A 20,184-nucleotide genomic window follows, 5' to 3' on the forward strand; every position below is an offset into this window, starting at 1 on the left:
TGCAGATTTTCTGGGAGGAAAATAACGGGCAAAAAAGCTTCTACCATCTACTCCCATGTGGTGATCGATGCTCTAGGTAATGAGCGTAGCCACTGCTTCGCTCTCTCCTTTAGGGAAAATAGGAAGGCTCTCAACTTGATGGCATCATCCGTCACTTCATTTGTCTTCAGCATATCACACACCTCGAGAAAACTCTCTATATGACTATTTGGATCCTCATCGGCCAAACCGTTGAACTGTGCTGATTGCTACAACATGTGGATGAATGCCGGCTTCACCTCAAAGTTCTGAGCTGTAATTGGGGGGTGCACAATACTTGATTGTGTCCCCAACACTGAAGGTCTGTCATAATCGGATAATGTTCCCTGTTGCTCATTTTGTTCTGCCAGGTTTTCAGATTATTCCACTTCCAAATCAGCTAAATTAGACTGTTCTTGCACAGGCTCTTTCCCTTTTCTTCTAAGTGTACGTTCAAGCTCAGGATCTCCTTCAATCATTATTGAGGGATTCCCTCGGGTCAAAACCTGGAGCTGCACCCAAAAAGAAAGAAAAAAAATCAGAAAGATGATAAAATAAGAAGATATGAAATAGAATGTATGGTGAAATAGCTAACAAAACAATGTGCAAAGTATCTTTAAACGGCTACTTCCTGGCAATGGCGCCAAAAACTTGACAAGTTCCCCTTGCGTATATCCCACAAGTGCACAGGTTTGTCGAAGTAATAATCCGGGATGAGCGGGTATCGAATCCACTGGGAGTAGGGAGTAAAAACACTTAATCCGCTTCTTAGCTATGTGAAAGATCAATAGTAATAAGTGTTACAGTGATTCCATTCTCAAAGTAAAAGCAACAAATAAGAGAGCACAAGTGAAGGAGGAGGTAAGGCAATCGATAAAGATGGGGTACTCGGATAATGCTCCGCCTAGGATAATTGTTTCAAGTGCAAGAACCCTCTATTATGATTCCTGATCAATGCAATGGTGAGTCGTGAAAATCTTTAATTACATAGTCCCAAATCTAACGTCAACCATGCCTAACTCTATACATGTCCCAGAGGAGAGATTAGATAACCTCTCAACCTCGCACTCGCATAGAGTTGCAATGAGCTCTAGGGATTCCAATTGATAAATCTCTTCCTAATTATAGACCTAACCCTTTGGTCCAGGTGGAAGGTGCTTAACCATGATTAAGCCCTGGATACTAAGATCACCTCAACGCTTCACTTCGTTGCACGCATAACTAAGCCCCAGCGGAAGGTCATCACTTAGACCATTCACTCTATTATGGCCGCAAAGAACTCGAGGAACAGAGGTAGAATCTATCACGTCATAGGGGAAAGGGGGCGCTCCTGTACCTCTCGACTCACCCTCTCAACCCTCTCCAACCTAGCATTGTCTAACGCTCGTGGTGTGTCACTCACTCACAAGGTTACCAACAAGAACTCTCAACCCTAGTGTCACTCTAGGGGAAATGTTCATACAATCAAGCATTCAAGGTTGGAATACAAAATAAACATCAATTAATTAAAAGCATAATAAAGATATTCCATGAAATAAATACATCCTACGGTTCACAAATACCTAAGTACCCACTAGGGGTTTAGCTCTCCAAGGAGCTAAGTACAATCAAAGAAATAGAATGTAAAAGCCATGAATCCATAGAGAAACCCCCTCGATAGTCATGTCGATGGTCTTGTGGAGAGTCTTCTACTCATCGTAAAGGATCCTTTGTCCGGCCTAGGATACACCTCGCAGGATCGGTGCCGACGAAACTCTCCCAATAACCTTCTTCAAAATGTCGCGCGATGTCGGAGCCATAGAACCTCTACAAAACCCTAACCAATACCCCTCAAAACCCTCGCCGAAATCCTCTCTCAAGTTGGGGAAAAATGGAGAAAAGAAGAATAAAATCGGGGTTGAAATCGGCTTTAAATAGGGCTGGAATCGGGTATCCACACGGTCCTGTGGATTTTTCACACGCCCCTGTGGAATTTCCACACGGGCGTGGATAATTTCCACATGCCGCTATGGGTTCTCTGAATTCCTGTTTTCTCGGGCGGCTGTGAACAGTGCTACTATAGTACTTTGCTATAGTGCTCTGCTACAGTACCGTCCTGGATAGCTTCCTGAATCCATGCTTTCATCGGGATAATGCAAACGGGCACACGTTTACGTCGTGGATCACTTGCTTCTTCAATGATAGACAAGTTGGTGGAGCTCTTGTTCTATGTGCATAAGTCGGAATGCTCGAGTGTGACTGCCTTTGTGCCCCTCCAAATGGATGTGCCAAACTCGAATACGAGGAGGTTGGCACATACTCTAGCATCTTACATCGACCTATGTCTTCGCGTTTGAACCTTAGCAAGATTTCCTGCAAAATTGGTGTATTGTAATCCACATTGGCTTCTTTCCTTCATACTCAGCCTCACAACCCTACCTACATAAAAGTAACATAAAAACACACATAATAGTGTAAAAACCCGAGAAAAGTAATGCTCAACATAAGCAAAGAATGCTTCACATTAATATCACACAAGCACTTATCACCTCCCAAGAACACTTATTTAAAATCACATGCCTGACGTTCAAGTGTTTCAATCTCAAGGTGGTTAAAAGGAAAAGATTTTACTTGTGTCATCTGGAGGTATTGATGTCTTACCAAAATATGGTTTTGGGTGATGGACATTGACTTTAAACCAACCTTTCATCTGATGGTCGATTTCAATTACCCCTTGAGTTGAGACATGAGTAACTATGTAAGGCCCCGACCATCATGATTTGAGTTTCCCTTGAAATAGATGAAGTCGGGTATTAGGGAAGCATTATATTAGTCTTGCACTGGAAACAATAGTCCTAGGGGGAGCACTATTCAAGTACCCCATTTTATCATTGATTGCTTCCTTCTCTTTACCTTTGCTTTACTTTATTTCTTTATATTTTATTAGATTCCAAATTATATTTACCAACTGATCGTTTACTTAGCTAGTTAGCAACATTACTTGTTTCTAGAGTCTATTCCCTGAGGACTTGACTACCCACCTATTTGGGTACTTTATTACTTCCACAACTTGTGCACTTGCGTTACACACACACAAAGGGTGTGTCAAATTTTAACTTACACTAGCTTGCCTAGGTTGTTCATCTTGTGCCTCAATCCTTATAAAGTCAATTCGATTACCTTCCTTCATGAACCATGCAAAAAGCTCATTACTACTGTGCTCTCCCTGTTTTTGTTCAACAATAATTAATTCAGAATTTTTCTCAAAATTTAGATGATATGCTCTCCATTGATTTAAGCAATAAGGAGCGAATTCTTCTTAACAATGTTCTATCATCAATGAATTACAATAAAGTACATAGCAAAAATTGTGAAGAAGCATTAGTTCGTTCAATAATAATAAAGAAAATAAATGAACAAAAGACAAAGAAATGGAATTGTAAAGTATGCACAAAATGAATAGAATAAAAACAAGTCATAAAGAAATATTCACAAACAAAATAAAAACACTAGATAATTGAGCCAAAAGTTTCCTAGTATTCTTGACGTATCCCTGGAAATGACGTAAAAAACTAGATGGTGAGCGCACTACACTCTAAGAAGAGAGCATACGACTTTCTAGCCACAAGTACATTGGTAGTCAAATAATAAACTCTCGCACAAGCACGAGGGTCATATTCCCTAGGGTGGCGAGATCCACTATTACTTTCTTTTGGAGATTGTTAAATGTCTAAATATATCGTGTTCTACTTAGAAACTCCTTGAAATTTCATGCACATTTAATTAATGTTAATGTCCTTTTATGCATTTTATATATTTATTTCATCTCAGGACATCGAAAGACTATATATGCACGGATGAACCATATTTGAGTCATTTTGGAGAAAATTGGTCAAGAAATGAAGTTTGCATGCGTTTTGGATGAGATCCAAACAAGTCTCTCAAAGCCAAAGACAAGCCCTGTGCGGGCTCTATATGGGCCCCACAGCTTAGCCAGTGGGATGTGCGGCGGCACAACTTTGGCAGAGAGCTGTGCAGCTGACAAGGTCCCCTTGCGTATATCCCGCATATGCACGGGTTTGTCGAAGTAATAATCCTGGATGAGCGGGTATCAAATCCACAGGGAATAGGGAATAAAAATACTTAATTCAATTCTTAGCTATGCGAAAGATCAATGATGATAATTGTGACAATGATTCAATTCTCAAAAGTAAAAGCAACAAGTAAGAAAGCACGAGTAAAGGAGGAGGTAAGGCAATTGATAAAGATGGGGTACTCGGATAATGCTCCGCCTAAGATAATTGTTTCAAGTGCAATAACCCTCTATTACGCTTCCTAATCAATGCAATGGTGAGTCTTGGAAATCATTAATTACATAGTCCAAAATCTAAGGTCAACTATGCCTAACTCTATACATGTCCCGGTGGAGAGATTAGATAACCTCTCAACCTCGCACTCGCATTGAGTTGCAATGACCTCTATGGATTCCAACTGGTAAATCTCTTTCTAATTATAGACCTAACCCTTTGGTCCAGGTGGAAGGTCCCTAACCATGATTAAGACCTAGATACTAAGATCACCTCAACGCTTCACTCCATTGCACGCGCAAGTAAGTCCCAGTGGAAGTTCATCCCTTAGACCATTCACTCTATTATAGCCACAAAAAAGTCGAGGAACGGAGGTAGAATCTATCACGTCGGAGGGGAAAGGGGACGATCCTGTACCTCTCGACTCACCCTCTCAACCCTCTCCAACCTAGCTTTGTCTAACGCTCGTGTTGTGTCACTCACTCACAAGGTTACCAACAAGAACTCTCAACCCTAGTGTCACTCTAGGGGAAATGTTCATACAATCAAGCATTCAAGGTTGGAACTCAAAATAAACATCAATTAATTAAAAGCATAATAAAGATATTCCATGAAACAAATACATCCTACGGTTCACAAATACCCAAGTACCCACTAGGGGTTTAGCTCTCCATGGAGCTAAGTACAATCAAAGAAATAGAATGTAAAAGCCATGAATCCATAGAGAAACCCCCTCGATAGTCATGTCGATGGTGTTGTGGAAAGTCCTCTACTCGTCGTCTAAGGATTCCTTTGTCCGGTATATGATACTGCTCGACTGAAGCTCCCCTACCAACCTTCTTCCTAAGGAATGATGATGTCAGAGCCGTAAACCTCTCCAAAACCTTTGCCAATACCCCTCAAAACCCTAGCCGAAGCCCTCTCTCAAGTTGGGCAAAAGATGGAGAAAAAAATACTAAAATCGGGGCTGATTCGGCTTTAAATAAGGCTGGGATCGGGCGACTACATGGGCGTGGATGCTTCACGGGCCCGTGCAGAATTTCAACACGAGCGTGGATAATTTGCACACGCCCGTGTGGATTCTCTGAACTCCTATTTTCTTGGCCGGCTGTAAACAATGCTGCTACAGTACTTCCTACCGTGTTTCTTCCGTGCTCTGCTACAGTATCCGGCCTGAATAGCTTCCTGAATCCATACTTTCATCGGGGTAATGCAAACGGGCACACGTTCATGTCGTGGATCCCTTGCTTCTTAAATGATAGGCAAGTTGGTGGAGCTCTTGTTCTATGTGCATAAGTCGGAATGCTCGAGTGTGACTGCCTTTGTGCCCCTCCAAATGGATGTGCCAAACTCGAATACGAGGAGGTTGGCACATACTCTAGCATCTTACATCGACCTATGTCTTCGCGTTTGAACCTTAGCAAGATTTCCTCCAAAATTGGTGCATTGTAATCCACATTGGCTTCTTTCCTTCATACTCAGCCTCACAACCCTACCTACATAAAAGTAACATAAAAACACACATATTAGTGTAAAAACCCGAGAAAAGTAATGCTCAACATAAGCAAAGAATGCTTCACATTCATATCGCACAAGCACTTATTAGCAGCCTGATGTGTGGCTCTCACACTAGGCCATGCAGTCTTACTAGAAGCGTGTGCGGCCTTGTGTGCGGCCGCATACCAGCCCACATAGGCTTGGGTTTTGCCATTTTGAAGACATTTGAAGCTTGTGTGGCCTCACAATTTCCTCCACACTTACCCGAACACATGAACGAGTGTATATGGTTATCCCTAGGGTTTTGAGAGGGAGCTTCATCACCATCCATCTCCAAGCAACCCTAGGCTATTTTCCCACCCAAGGAGATCATTTTGGAGAGCATTTAAAGGGGAGAAGAAGGGAAGTATTGACAAGAGCATCAAGGAACTCGACGCCACGGATGCGATGAGTTCTCATCACCATCTTCTAGTTCTCATCACCAAGGCTTGTGTTGTTTGTTTCAATCTATCATTTTCTTACTTATTCTATAATGGATGGATTCTATAGAATTGATTATGAATAATACTTATTTGGTGGGATGCTAGCTCATATTAGATCACATGATGATTGAAGGGGGATTCATTGTACCAATATACCGGAGGTTCCAAGTATTGGTAGCTCCCTGTAAGGTTAGGGTAATTTTAGCATAAAGCGAGCATTAGAATTACTCTAACCAAGACTCCCTATTCCCAAAGACATCATGGGAGTATCTTCTAGATGGAGAAACCTGTATCGGATTAGGGCTACACCACGAAGGTTCTGGGGTAGTCGACATCTGAGTCTAGTGATTGAGATCCACAAGTGCATGGGTCAACAAGTAATACTACTAGTGCAAGCACAAGAGGATCATATTCCCTGCGGCAATAAGAGTTGCTATTACTTTCCCCTATATAGCACTGTCTAATCTAACAAAGGTAGGTTTAAAACAAAATGAGAAAACTAACAAGAGAGATAACTGTAGACAAATTAGACTAAGGCAGACCACATAAACAAATTGAAGAAGCAAACAGTAATGGAAGTATGAGGCCAAGGCAGGATCCCCTCAGGACTACTAAAGCTAGAAAGATCCTAGAAGTACATAGGTAATGGTGGTTTTGGGCCAAGAGACATCATAAAGTAAGTTACCTAGTGACAAGATCCCCTTGCATATATCCCGCAAGTGCACGGGTTTGTCGAAGTAATAATCCCAGATGAGCAGGTATCGAATCCACAGGGAGTAAGAAATAAAAAACACTTAATCCACTTCTTAGCTATGTGAAAATCAGTAGTGATAAGTGTGACAATGATTCAATTATCAAAAGTAAAAACAACAAGTAAGAGAACACGAGTAAAGGAGGAGGTAAGGCAATCGCTAAAGATGGGGTACTCGGAGAATGCTCCGCCTAGGACAATTGTTTCAAGTGCAAGAATCCTCTATTATGCTTCCTAATCAATACAATGCTAAGTTGTGAAAATCATAAAATACATAGTCCAAAATCTAAGGTCAACTATGCCTAACTCTATGCATGTCCGAGAGCAGAGATTAGATAACCTCTCAACCTCCAACTCGAATACAGTTGCAATGAGCTCTAGGGATTCCAAGTGATAAATATCTTCCTAATTATAGACCTAACCCTTTGGTCTAGGTGGAAGGTCCCTAACCATAATTAAGCCCTAGATACTAAGATCACCTCAACGCTTCACTTCGTTACACGCGCAACTAAGCCCCAACGGAGGGTCATCCCTTGGACCATTCACTATATTATGGCCGCAAAGAACTCGAGGAACGTAGGTAGAATCTATCACGCCGGAGGGGAAAGGGGACGCTCCTGTACCTCTCGACTCACCCTCTCAATCCTCTCCTACCTAGCTTTGTCTAACGCTCGTGGCGTGTCACACACTCACAAGGTTACCAACAAGAACTCTCAACCCTAGTGTCACTCTAGGGGAAATGTTCATACAATCAAGCATTCAAGGTTGGAACTCACAACAAACATCAATTAATTGAAAGCATAATAAAGAGATTCAATGAAACAAATACATCCTAGGGTTCACAAATACCCAAGTATCCACTAGGGGTTTAGCTCTCCATGGAGCTAAGTACAATCAAAGAAATAGAATGTAAAAGCAATGAATCCCCTACCAACCTTCTTCTAAAGGAATGACGATGTCAGAGCTGTAGAACCTCTCCAAATCCCCAGCTAATACCTCTCAAAACCCTCGACGAAATCCTCTCTCACGTTGGGGAAAAGATAGAGAAAAGAAGAATGAAATTGGGGCTGAAATCGGCTTTAAATAGGGCTAGAATCGGGCATCCACATGGTCCTGTGGATTTTTCACACGCCTATGTGGAATTTCCACACGGGCGTGGATAATTTTCACACACCCGTGTGGATTCTCGGGAATTATGATTTTTGGCCGGTTGTGAACAGTGTTGCTTTAGTACTTTTGCTACAGTGCTATGCTACAGTACCTTCCTAAAATACTTCCCAAGTCCATTCTTTCATCGAGGTGATGAAAACAGGCACACGTTCACGTCGTGGATCGCTTTGCTTCTTTAATGACGGACAAGTTGGTGGAGATCTTGTTTTATGTGCATAAGTCGGAATGTTTGAGTGTGACTGCCCTTGTGGCCCTCCAAATGGTTGTGCTAACTCAAATACGAGGTGGTTGGCACACACTCTAGCATCTCACAACCGACCTATGTCTTCGCGTTTGAACCTTAGCAAGATTTCCTCCAAAATCGGTGCATTATGATCCACATTGGTTTCTTTTCTTCATACTCGGCCTCACAACCCTACCTGCACGAAAGTAACATAAAAACACACATATTAGTGTAAAACCCGAGAAAAGTAATGCTCAACATAAGGAAATAATGCTTCGCATTCATATCACACAAGCACTTATCACCTAGATGGTCACGGTGACAACTCCTAATCCCATACAAGTATTGGATCATAATCACTTGTGCCAAAATCCTCCTATGATTGCATTATGCTTAGGGAATTTTTTAATTAGGGAAGATACTCAATACCTAGGTCCAACCCTAATGGTTAGAGGGGTATGAAATACCTGATGGTGACTGTGTATTCATATATGAATCCCCATCAATCTAAGTGAGTCTAATACAAGGGTGATGGTCACATAATCAAGTACAAACTAGAAGTTTGATCGCAAAGATCTTATGCAAAACAACACATTAATGAACAAAATGCTTGAACCACAAACCAAACCAAAAGCACTAGAAATAAATCACAACATCCATATATGCAAGGTCATCCCAAGGTTTACCGGAAACCTGGTAACCTTGGGAGTCTAGTTTAACATAAATAAGAGAGAAATCTCAATAGGAAACATTAAGAAAACCAATGAAACTCCCTTGAAATGTTGACTAGAATGTGGTGATGAGAGCTTATCGTTCTGCGGCAGTAAGCTCCGTTATGATCTCCTTGATACCAACCTTCTTCTCCCCCTTGATCTTGCTTCTTAGATCTACCTTCTCCAATGCCTTGAATCCCTAGAAGATGATAGCGGAGAAAGGGTGGCGAAAGACCCCTTCAATGAAACCCTAACCATTCTTTTAAAGTGTTCTCATGTTGCTTCATGGCCTTCTTCATGGGCATCCTCACGGCCATTAATAAAGTTGCTATAGTAGTTGCCCGTTCTTCATCCGATTCACGGGCATCCTCACGGCCGTCAGTAAACCTAAGACTTTGCCATTTCTCAAGTTCTTCATTCTACAGTAACTGCTACAGTGCTACTACATTACCAGGCTCTTAAACCCCGCTTTTGGTGTCATTTTCCTTCTTTTTTGCATTTTCAAGCTCACCTAGGCATCCTCAAGATCTGTAACATGAATAATACCAATTAAACAACACAAATGACAATAAATTATTTATTTATACATAAATAAAATGTTATAAATACATGTAAAATAAAAAAAAGCCAACCTTGTGCGTAATCTCTCTTTGTCATTTGTGTATAGTCTCCTACCATGGGAATCCTCGCCTGAGGCCTTCCTTCGTATATGGTTTCTTCTTTTGTTTCATTTGTTCGGGATTGCGTTGTTTCACTCGTTTTAATTACTTTTAAGTATTATTTTCTTTGTTTTTATTGTTTCAAACTTCAACCTCATTTCAATTGACTAGACAATGTTCACCAAAAGGAAGTAATAGTAGATCTTGGGGCCTTGGGAATATGAAACTCTAATGCTTGTGCGAGAGGTTATTACTTGACAACCCGTGCACTTGCAGCAGGGGAGTCGCGTGCTCATTTTTAAGCATGTCAAGTGCTCACTAATCAAGTTTTTGGCGTCGTTGCTGGGGACTCACTGAGAATACTAGGAAAACTTTTGCCTCAATGATCTAGCCTTTTTATTGTGTTTGTGAATATTTGTTCTTTCTTGCTTTCATTTCTTATTTTGTACATATTAACTAATATATCTTTTATAATTTTATTTCCAAGGCACTTCGTGTATGACTCATGCAAACCCCCACAGGGCTTGTGGAACTGAAAGAAAAAGAATTTGAATGAAGCATATATAAAAAGTCTAAAGGGGTAGAGGAAGGATCGCCTTAGAGATCGATTGAAGTAGATGAAAGAATTTCAATTGCCATTGCAGAAGAAAGAAGAACTCTATCAGAATATGAAAGGCCACAATTTATCGGTGGTGAGTTCAATGTGTAAGCACTTATAATCAGTGCAGGCAATTTCAATTTGGCTAGACCGATAGGCATGGTACAAAACATAGTACAGTTTGATTGGCTTGCCAATGTGGATCTAAATGAGCATTTGTCTTTGTTCCTACAGTTGTGCAGAACAATCAATGTCAATGGGTTATTAGATGATGCCGTAAGACTTCACTTACTCCCATTTCATTTACAGGGCACTGCTTATAGATGACTCACATCACTAGCCCCAATCTTGATTAAGACTTAGGATGATGTGGTTATTATGTTTCTTGGAAGGTACTTTCCTCTGTGTAAGACCATGAAACTGAAGCATGAAATTTTGGTATTCAGTTAATGGGATTTTCAGACACTTTTTAAGGCTCATGAGAGGTTCAAGGTCCTCCTACATAAATTTCCACATATAATTTTGCTTCATGGATAAGAATTCACATTTTCTATAATGGGTTGTACTATCAAACCCATCAATTTATTGATGCCATGGTTGATGGTTCCTTGAGTAATGAATACCCTGATGAAGCTGATGAATTAATTGAGAATATATCAAGGAATGAGTCCCATTCAGGATCCAGAGCAAAGCTGACTCAAACTTGAGAGGTCCCTGCGATAGATGACAAAATAACCCATGATGCCAAGTCTGAGCCATTGGCAAAACAAGTGAGTCTACTCATGTATGAAACATCTTAAAGGGTAAGCTTAAATGCCAAGCAAGTCATGAACTGTAATACTTGCAGAGGAGGGCATAATGTCACGCAATACCCCATTTTAGTACTTGAAGTCACCTCGCTAAAGCTGTGTCGTATGTATATCAGGGGCAGAAATTTAAAGGGAATCCTTACAATGGAACATATAACCTCGGGTGAAGGAATTACCAGAATTTTCATTGGGAGAATCAGAATCAACAAAAATCACTACAACCACCTGGGTTCCAACAATAATAACCACCGCCAATATAAAGGAAATGCTCAACGGAAGATGTCTTGGCAAAATTTATGATGGTTACAGATTCCTAGTTGACCACATTGGAGACGACAGTGAGAAACATGCGAGCTTTAATTCAAAATATTGAGAAGCACTTGGGATAGCTGGCGGCAATTGTGGAAGAGAAACCATAAGGGAGTCTTCCTAGCAACACCGAGACCAATCCTCTTATGAACATTTGCAAGCTATCACCTTGAGGAGTGCCAAAGAAGTCGAGGTTTGGCCAAATACTAGGCCATCCATTGATAAGGGAAATAACATGGTGAGAGTCACTACCTCTGTGGATGGGGGAGAAACTAATAACAACCATGATAAAATGAAAAAACCTCAAAGTAAAGAGATACAAGTGCGGGAGTATCAACCAAAAGTCTCATACTAGGCAAGACTCAAGAAAGATTAAGAGGACACCCAATTTAAGAAGTTCTTGGAAATGATTAAGCAACTTCACATAGACCTCCCACTCATCAAAACATTCTCCATAATTCCTAATATGCCAAATTCTTAAAAGAATTGCTCATAGATAGAAAAAACTAGAGGAAACTTAAACTGTGTCTCTTGGAGAAAACTATTCAGCAATTATACAAAGTAAGTTACCGAAGAAAATAAAAGACCCGAACGGTCTAATTATGGAATGCCATTTTGGGGGCTCACTTGTAGAGAAGGCTTTTACCAATTCCTGAGCAAGTATCAATGTCATGCCCTACAAGCTCTTTCTTAGGTTGGGCTTACAAGACATGGAACTGACAAGAATCACCATTCAACTTGTTGAATGTTCAGTTGGATGCCCTTGAGGTGTGGTGGGTAATGTCATTGTTAAGGTTGGTGGATTGGTTTTTCGGCTGATTTCATCATTCTATATGTGGATGAAGACACAAAAGTACCCATCATCCTTGGTCGGCTATTTCTTACTACTTCCTGAGTGTTCTTGGATATCCAAGATAAGAAAATGATAATACTAGGCCAGGAGTGAAGAAGCCATCTTTAAGATTCCCAACACCATGCAGCACCCAAAAGAGCTTGATGACACCTCATATGCACTTGATGACACAGAATTCCAAGTCAAAGATTGTGTGCATGAGGTGCTGATGTTGAGACTGTTAGATGAATACTTGCAAAATGTTGATGATGGGGGAGTGAAAATGTCAGAGAAGCCACAAGATGATCCACCCTCAATACCACCGAACAAGATGAATGGAGAGAACAAAGGAAAGAGATCATGGAAATTATAATGGAAGAAATTAAGCCCTTAGGTCGACCGTGCAAGAAACAATTCCAACAACAAGGTACAAACAGCATGCTTTATACACCTAGGTATGCAGAATGCTGATTCTCTTCTATCATTGATACTACCAGCTAGGTCATCATTTAAACCCATGAATGCTTTAGGTAAAATCTCTTCCTTTGAACAACCTTGAATGTGTAACACTTGAACGTTAGGCTCGTGATGTTAAACAAGTGCTCTTGGTAGGAAATCCAAGTTTTTTTTATTTTTTCATATCCTCTTCATTTTCATTTTGCCTGGTGACACACCCCTTGTGTGTGTATTGCAAGTGTATGGGTTATTGAAGTAATAATTACTCTGGTGAGTGGGTAGTCGTCTCCACATATAATACTGATCAGAAAAACTAGAATTGCTATTTAACTATGATGATGACGATTTGAAGGTGATGTAAGCAATATCAATGTGAAAAGAAATAAAAAGAATAAGAAAGAGAGACGCAATATAATGAGAGGAAAGGCAATTGATAGAAAGTGAGGCACCCGGACATTGCTCACCCTAGGACTATTTCTTCAAGTGCAAGACTAATCATTATGTCTCTCAACTGATGTCTAATGAGTCATGGAAATACTTAAACCCATGGTCCCAAACCTAAGGTCAACCGTGACTAACCCTACAATATGCCCCAGTGACACACCCCTTGCATGTAACCCACAAGTGCATGGGTTTGTCAAAGAAATAAATCCCAGGTGAGTGGGGTATCGTATCCACTGGAAATACAGAATAGAAACACCAAGATTGCTACTTAACCAAGTGAAGATGAAACAATGATTGTGTTGATAAGATGTAATGTAGACAAAATAAAAGAAACAAGAAAGATAGGCACAAATAAGTGAGAGGAAAGGTAATCAATAAGAAGTTGGGTACTCGGATATTGTTTCGCCTAGGATTATCACTTCAAGTGGAAAACCATCTATTATGTTTACTAACTAATACTCAATGAGTTGTGGACATCCTAAGATACAATGTCCCAAACCTAAGGCCAACTGTGACTAACTCTACACTATGCCCCGGCGGAGAAATCGATCAGTCTCAACACCTCACACTGCGCAAAGTCGTGAGAAGCTCTAGGGATTCCAAGTGATAAACCCTATTCCTATATGTAGATCTAACCCTTTGGTCTAGGCGAAAGGCCATAGTTACAATTAAACCCTGAATACTAAAGTTCACTTCAACGCTTCACTCTGTCGCTCGAGCAACTAAGCCCCAACGGAGTTCATCCTTTCGGACTTCACTCTATGGTAACTGTGAAGAACTCTAGGAAATAGAGGTAGGATAAATCACATCGGAAGGAAAAGGGACGCTTCCCCACCTCTCCACTCATCCTCTCGACCCTCTCCAATCTAGCTTTGTCTAACCCTCATGGTGTGTCACTCACTCATAAAGATTACCAATATGAACTCTCAACCCTAGTGTCACTTTAAGGGAGAAATCATTCAACAAGCATTCAAGATTTGAACTCAATTCAAAACATCAATTATGGAAAGCATAATACAAGATTAATGAAACAAATACATCCTAGGGTTTCACAAATCCAAGTACCCACTAAGGGTTTAGCTCTCCATGGAGCAAGATACAATCAATAGTAAAATTGAAAGTAAAAACAAATAATCCATTGGAAAACCCACTCGGTAGTTGTGTCGATGGTCTTATGGAATAGCCTTGTCATCTCCAAAGGTCCCCTCGTCAAACATAGGGCATACCTCGCAAGATCAGTAGCGATGAAAGCTCCCCCAATAGCTATCTTCCAAGAGAAATGCAGTGTCAAAGACGTAGAACCACTCCAAAAGCCTGGCCAATACCTCTCTAAACCCTAGCCGCAATCCTCTCAAGAATTGGATAAAAAATAGGAAAAAAGATCCTCAAATTGGGCTAAATCGCGGCTTTAAATAGGCTGGAATCGGGCATCCACACACCCCTGTGGATGTTCCACACGCCCCTATGGAAATTCCAAACGGGCGTGTGGATTCTGTGAAATTCTAATTTTCTACGAGCTGTGAACAGTAACAACTACAGTGTATTGCTACAGTGTTTTCCTTCCGTACTTGCTATAGTACCCCAACCAAAATGCTCCCGATTCCACATTTTTCATCAAGGTAACATAAACGGGCACAGGTTTATGCCGTAGATCTCATTGCTTCTTCAATAAACATGCTTATTGGTGAAGATCTTGCTATCATTGCACGAGTTGGAATACACAAATGTGATTACCCTTGTGCCCCTCCAAAGCATGTGATTGTTTGAATACACGGAGGTTGGCACACATTCACGTATCATTAAATCCAACTTGTGTTTTTGCGTTGTTCCTTCCAAGATTTCATCAAATAGTGCATTAACAATCTACATTAGCTTCTTTCTTATATATTTGGCTCCACAACCCTACATACACCAAAGTAACACAAATACACATGTATTGGCGTTAAAACCTAATAAAAGTAATGCTTAACTGATAAGTGCTTGTGTGATATGAATGTGAAGCATTCTTTCCTTATGTTGAGCATTACTCTTCTCGGGTTTTTACACTAATATGTGTGTTTTTATGTTACTTTTGTGCAGGTAGGGTTGTGAGGCCGAGTATGAAGGAAAGAAGCCAATGTGGATCATAATGCACCGATTTTGGAGGAAATCTTGCTAAGGTTCAAACGTGAAGACATAGGTCAGTTGTGAGATGCTAGAGTGTGTGCCAACCACCTCGTATTTGAGTTAGCACAACCATTTGGAGGGCCACAAGGACAGTCACACTCAAACATTCCGACTTATGCACATAAAACAAGATCTCCACCAATTTGTCCGTCATTAAAGAGGCAAGTGATCCATGATGTGAACGTGTGCCCGTTTGCGTTACCCCGATGAAAGCATGGATTCGGGAAGCTATTCAGGCAGATACTGTAGAAGAAAACCGCAACAAAGTACTGTAGCAGCACTGTTCACAGCCGGCCGAGAAAACAGGAATTCAGAGAATCCACACGGGCATTGGAAATTATCCATGCCCGTGTGGGAAATTCCACATGGGCGTGTGAAAGATTCACAGGCCCGTGTGGTCGCCCGATTCCAGCCCTATTTAAAGCCGATTCAGCCCCGATTTCAGCATTCTCTTCTCAATCTTTTCCCCAACTTGAGAGAGGGCTTCGACTAGGGTTTTGAGGGGCATTCGCTAGGTTTTTTTTGGAGAGGTTCTACGGCTTCGACATCATCATTCCTTAGGAAGAAGGTTGGTAGGGGAGCTTCCGTCGAGGCGTATATTAAACCGGACGAGGGAATCCTTGGACGACGAGTAGAGAACTCTCCACAAGACCATTGACACGACTATCGAGGGGGTTTCTCTATGGATTCATTGCTTTTTACATTCTATTTCTTTGATTGTACTTAGCTCCATGGAGGGCTTGATAAGTGCTTGTGTGATATGAATGCGAAGCATTCTTTCCTTATGTTAAACATTACTTTTCTCGGGTTTTTACATTAATATGTGTGTTTTTATGTTATTTTTATGCAGGTAGGGTTGTGAAACCAATTATGAAGGAAAGAAGCCAATGTGGATCACAATGCACCGATTTTGGAGGAAATCTTACTAAGGTTCAAACGCTAAGATATAAGTCAGGTGCGAGATGCTAGACTGTGTGCCAACCTCCCCGTATTTGAGTTTGCACAACCATTTGGAGGGGCACAACGGCAGTCACACTCAAGCATTCTAACTTATGAACATAGAACAAGATCTCCATCAACTTATCTGTCATTGAAGAAGCAAAGCTATCCACGGCATAAACGTGTGCCCGTTTATGTTACCTCGATGAAAGTGGATTCGGGAGTATTTTTGGCATAGTACTGTAGCAGGTTATGGGCGTGTGGAAATTAACCACACCCGTGTGGAAATTCCCCACGGGCGCGTGAAGCATCCACGCCCGTGTAGTCGCCCGATTCCTGCCCTATTTAAAGCCGAATCAGATCCGATTTTGGTATTTTTTTCTCCATCTTTTCCCCAACTTGAGAGAGGGCTTCATCTAGGGTTTTGAGTGGTATTGGCCAATGGTTTGGAGAGGTTCTATGGCTCCGACATCATCATTCTTGAGAAAGAACGTTGGTAGGGGAGCTTCCGTCGAGGCGTATCCTATACGGGACGAGTGAATCCTTGGACGACGAGTAGAGCACTTTCCACAAGACCATCGACACGACCATCGAGGGGGTTTCTTTATGGATTCATTGCTTTTACATTCAATTTCTTTGATTGTACTTAGCTCCATGGAGAGCTAAACCCCTAGTGGGTACTTGGGTGATTGTGAACCCTAGGATGTATTCGCTTCATTGAACGTTTTTATTATGCTTTCAATAAATTGATGTTTATTGTGAATTCCAACCTTGAATGCTTGATTGTATGAACATTTCCCCTAGAGTGACACTAGGGTTTAGAATTCTTGTTGGTAACCTTGTGAGTTAGTGACACACCACGAGCGTTAGACAAAGCTAGGTTGGAGAGGGTTGAGAGGGTGAGTCGAGAGGTACAGGAGTGTCCCTTTTCTCTCCGACGTGATAGATTCTACCTCCGTTCCTCGAGTTCTTTGCACCCATAATAGAGTGAATGGTCTAAGGGATGAACCTTCGATGGGGCCTAGTTGCGCGTGCAATGGATTGAAGCATTGAGATGATCTTAGTATCTAGGGCTTAATTGTGGCTAGGGACATTCCGCCTGGACCAAGGGTTAGGTCTAAATCTTGGAAGAGATTTATCACTTGGAATCCTTAGAGCTCATTGCAACTCTATGCGAGTGCGAGGTGTTGAGATTGTTTGATTTCTCCTCCGGGACATGTATAGAGTTAGGCATAGTTGACCTTAGATTTGGGACTATATATGTAAGGATTTGATAAGTGTCTAAATGTAGGTGTTTTCATATAATTATCGTATTCACTTTGCATGAATTTTGTGAGGTTTGATGCCCAATTTATGCTTAATCGTCTTCTATTTGCTTTGTAGGGCATAAGGAAGCCATGGAGAACAAGAAGATATCATTTGGGCAAAAAGAGAAGAAAACAGGAATTCCATAATACCCAGTATGGGGGCCATATGCACCCCGTATGGATCGCGAATCTATGGTTTTTGGGTGCCATACGACCCTCATACGACCCCCATATGACCCGTATTCCTCAGGGGGGTATAAATACCAACTTTAGGGCAGATATTGGGGACTTTTTTCAGCTAGGCTTTTTCTAGACCTTTTCTTGGCTGATTTTGGGGAGACACTTGAGAGGTTTTTGAGCGACCTTGGGGAGGAGAAGAAGGGCAAGGAAGCTAGAAGATCATCTAACCCCAAGGTCCAAGATTCTCAAGGCAAGAAGCAACATCATTCAAAGGGGAGATCTACCACGCTTTGAAGGAAGGAGACCCGCGGCTAGAGGAAGCATCATTCGGCATTCCTTTGGCGAGGGAAGCATCATTCGGCATACATTCTACCTCCTCCTACACCATTTCATCTAGGGAGTGTCACTCATGCTTTTCTTGTGTGTTTTTACTTGATTATGTTACTTGTTGTGGGATGATGATACACTAGACCCCCAAGGCCACCGAGTGTTGGTGAACCTTGGGGGTTTATCATGTATTTTTGGATGATTACTTGTTAATTCTTTGCTTGGGTAATTTTTGAGATCTAATCCATTGTTTTCATGCTAAGTGCTACATTAAGGAGAAATCCGTAGCTCTTTTATAAGTGATGCATGTAGATGTGACTTGCTTGCATGTATTAGATCATGAATGGATTAGAAGGGGATACTTGTATCATCACGCCGAGAGATTGGGTGTTTGGTAGCCCTCCATGTAGGTTTAATCCGAAGAAGAGTAGGTTCATTCCTAAGCGAGATTTCCTCATACTTAATGCAATCGTAGGGATGTAGATTTGGGAGAAATTCCTATCTATGTTCATATGGGACTAGGGTTCAATAGCCGAGAAATTGGGGTTGTTCTAAACTTGGAATCTCATGGTCCATTTTACCCTTGCATCTTTAAATCATCATCCATGTTACATGATAACCCCTCAAGGGGATCCACATCCATAGGCCTTTGCATTATTTTGTATTTCTTGCTTGCCCATTGCTTGTTCTCTCTAATTTGGTCATAATCTCATTTTAGTTTTAATTGCTTTAGTAGAGTAAAAATCCATCATTTGAGATCTTAGGCTAGATAATAGCTCGAGAAGGAGTAATAGGAGATCCTTAGCACCGTGGAATATGATCCTCGTGTCTTCACGGGAGGTATTACTTGGCGATCCCGTACACTTGCGGGGAAGCAATCAAGTTTTTGGCGCCATTGCCGGGGAGCTTTAAGGAATTCTAGGAAACTTTTAGATTATTACTCTAGCCATTTCATTCTTTACTCATTTGTTTTTTATCGTTATTTTTCTTTTCCTTCGATCTTAACTTTCTATCATCTTTTTTGGTTTTACAAGGTACTGTGCATGACACGCTCAAATCCATCGACATTGATTACACCGGATAGTGAAATTGAAAGAACTTTGCATCGGAGATTGAGAGAAGTTGGTGAAGGTTAGGGTACACAAAACATTGAAATTGAGGATAGAGAGTCTTCAATCATGGCCGAAGAGCGTCGCACTCTATCCGAATATGAAAGACCCCAATTCACGGGTGATGAGTTTAGTGTTCAAGCACCATCCGTGGCATCCAACAATTTTGAAATTAAAGCTAGTGCAATCGGCATGGTCCAGAACTCGGTTCAATTCAATGGTCTCGCGAATGAAGATGCACATGACCACCTTTCCCGGTTCCTCCAAATTTGCTCTACATTCAAGATTATTGGGGTGTCCGATGATGCTATCCGTTTGAGGCTATTTCCCTTCAGTTTGAGAGACGGGGCATATCGTTGGCTTACATCATTATCTCCGTTATCTATTAAAACATGGAAGGATATGGTTGAGAAATTCCTAGGGAGATACTTTTCCCCAAGCAAAGCGGCGAAGTTGAGGCAAGAAATTTCAGCCTTTAAACAAGGGGAGTCCGAGACATTGTTTGAAGCTTATGAAAGATTCAAGGATCTCCTTAGAAGGTGCCCCCATCATGGTTTTGCCTCATGGATGCGAGTACAAATCATTTACAATGGGCTGAATTATGCTACTCACCAACTCATCGATGCCGCAGCGGGTGGGTCCCTTAGCAACAAGTATCCCGATGAGGCCGAGCAATTACTTGAGTCTATGGCAAGCAATGAATCACATTGGGCCTCAAGAGGATCTACACAAAAGACTGCTGGGCTTTATGAAGTTAGTAGCAATGATGCCTTGGCCGCGAAGGTTGATGTGTTGACTCGAAAGCTTGATCTTCTTATGGGCAATAGTTCGAGGTCAGAATCAGTGATGAATTGTAATACTTGTGGTGGTGGGCATGATGCAGCCCAATGTCCAATTGCCAGCTTCTCT

At 41.3% G+C, this 20,184-nt stretch overlaps 1 non-coding gene across 1 annotated transcript; it reads right to left on the reverse strand.

Annotated features, from left to right (window-relative positions):
* Window positions 1-19,725: 19,725 nt before the first annotated feature.
* Window positions 19,726-19,832, reverse strand: LOC120272846. Its single transcript, XR_005540381.1, has one exon. It is a non-coding gene; the product is annotated as a small nucleolar RNA R71 (small nucleolar RNA).
* Between the last annotated feature and the right edge of the window lie 352 nt (window positions 19,833-20,184).

Source organism: Dioscorea cayenensis, chromosome 11 (genome assembly GCF_009730915.1).
Source record: "Dioscorea cayenensis subsp. rotundata cultivar TDr96_F1 chromosome 11, TDr96_F1_v2_PseudoChromosome.rev07_lg8_w22 25.fasta, whole genome shotgun sequence".
Classification (NCBI taxonomy): domain Eukaryota; kingdom Viridiplantae; phylum Streptophyta; class Magnoliopsida; order Dioscoreales; family Dioscoreaceae; genus Dioscorea; species Dioscorea cayenensis.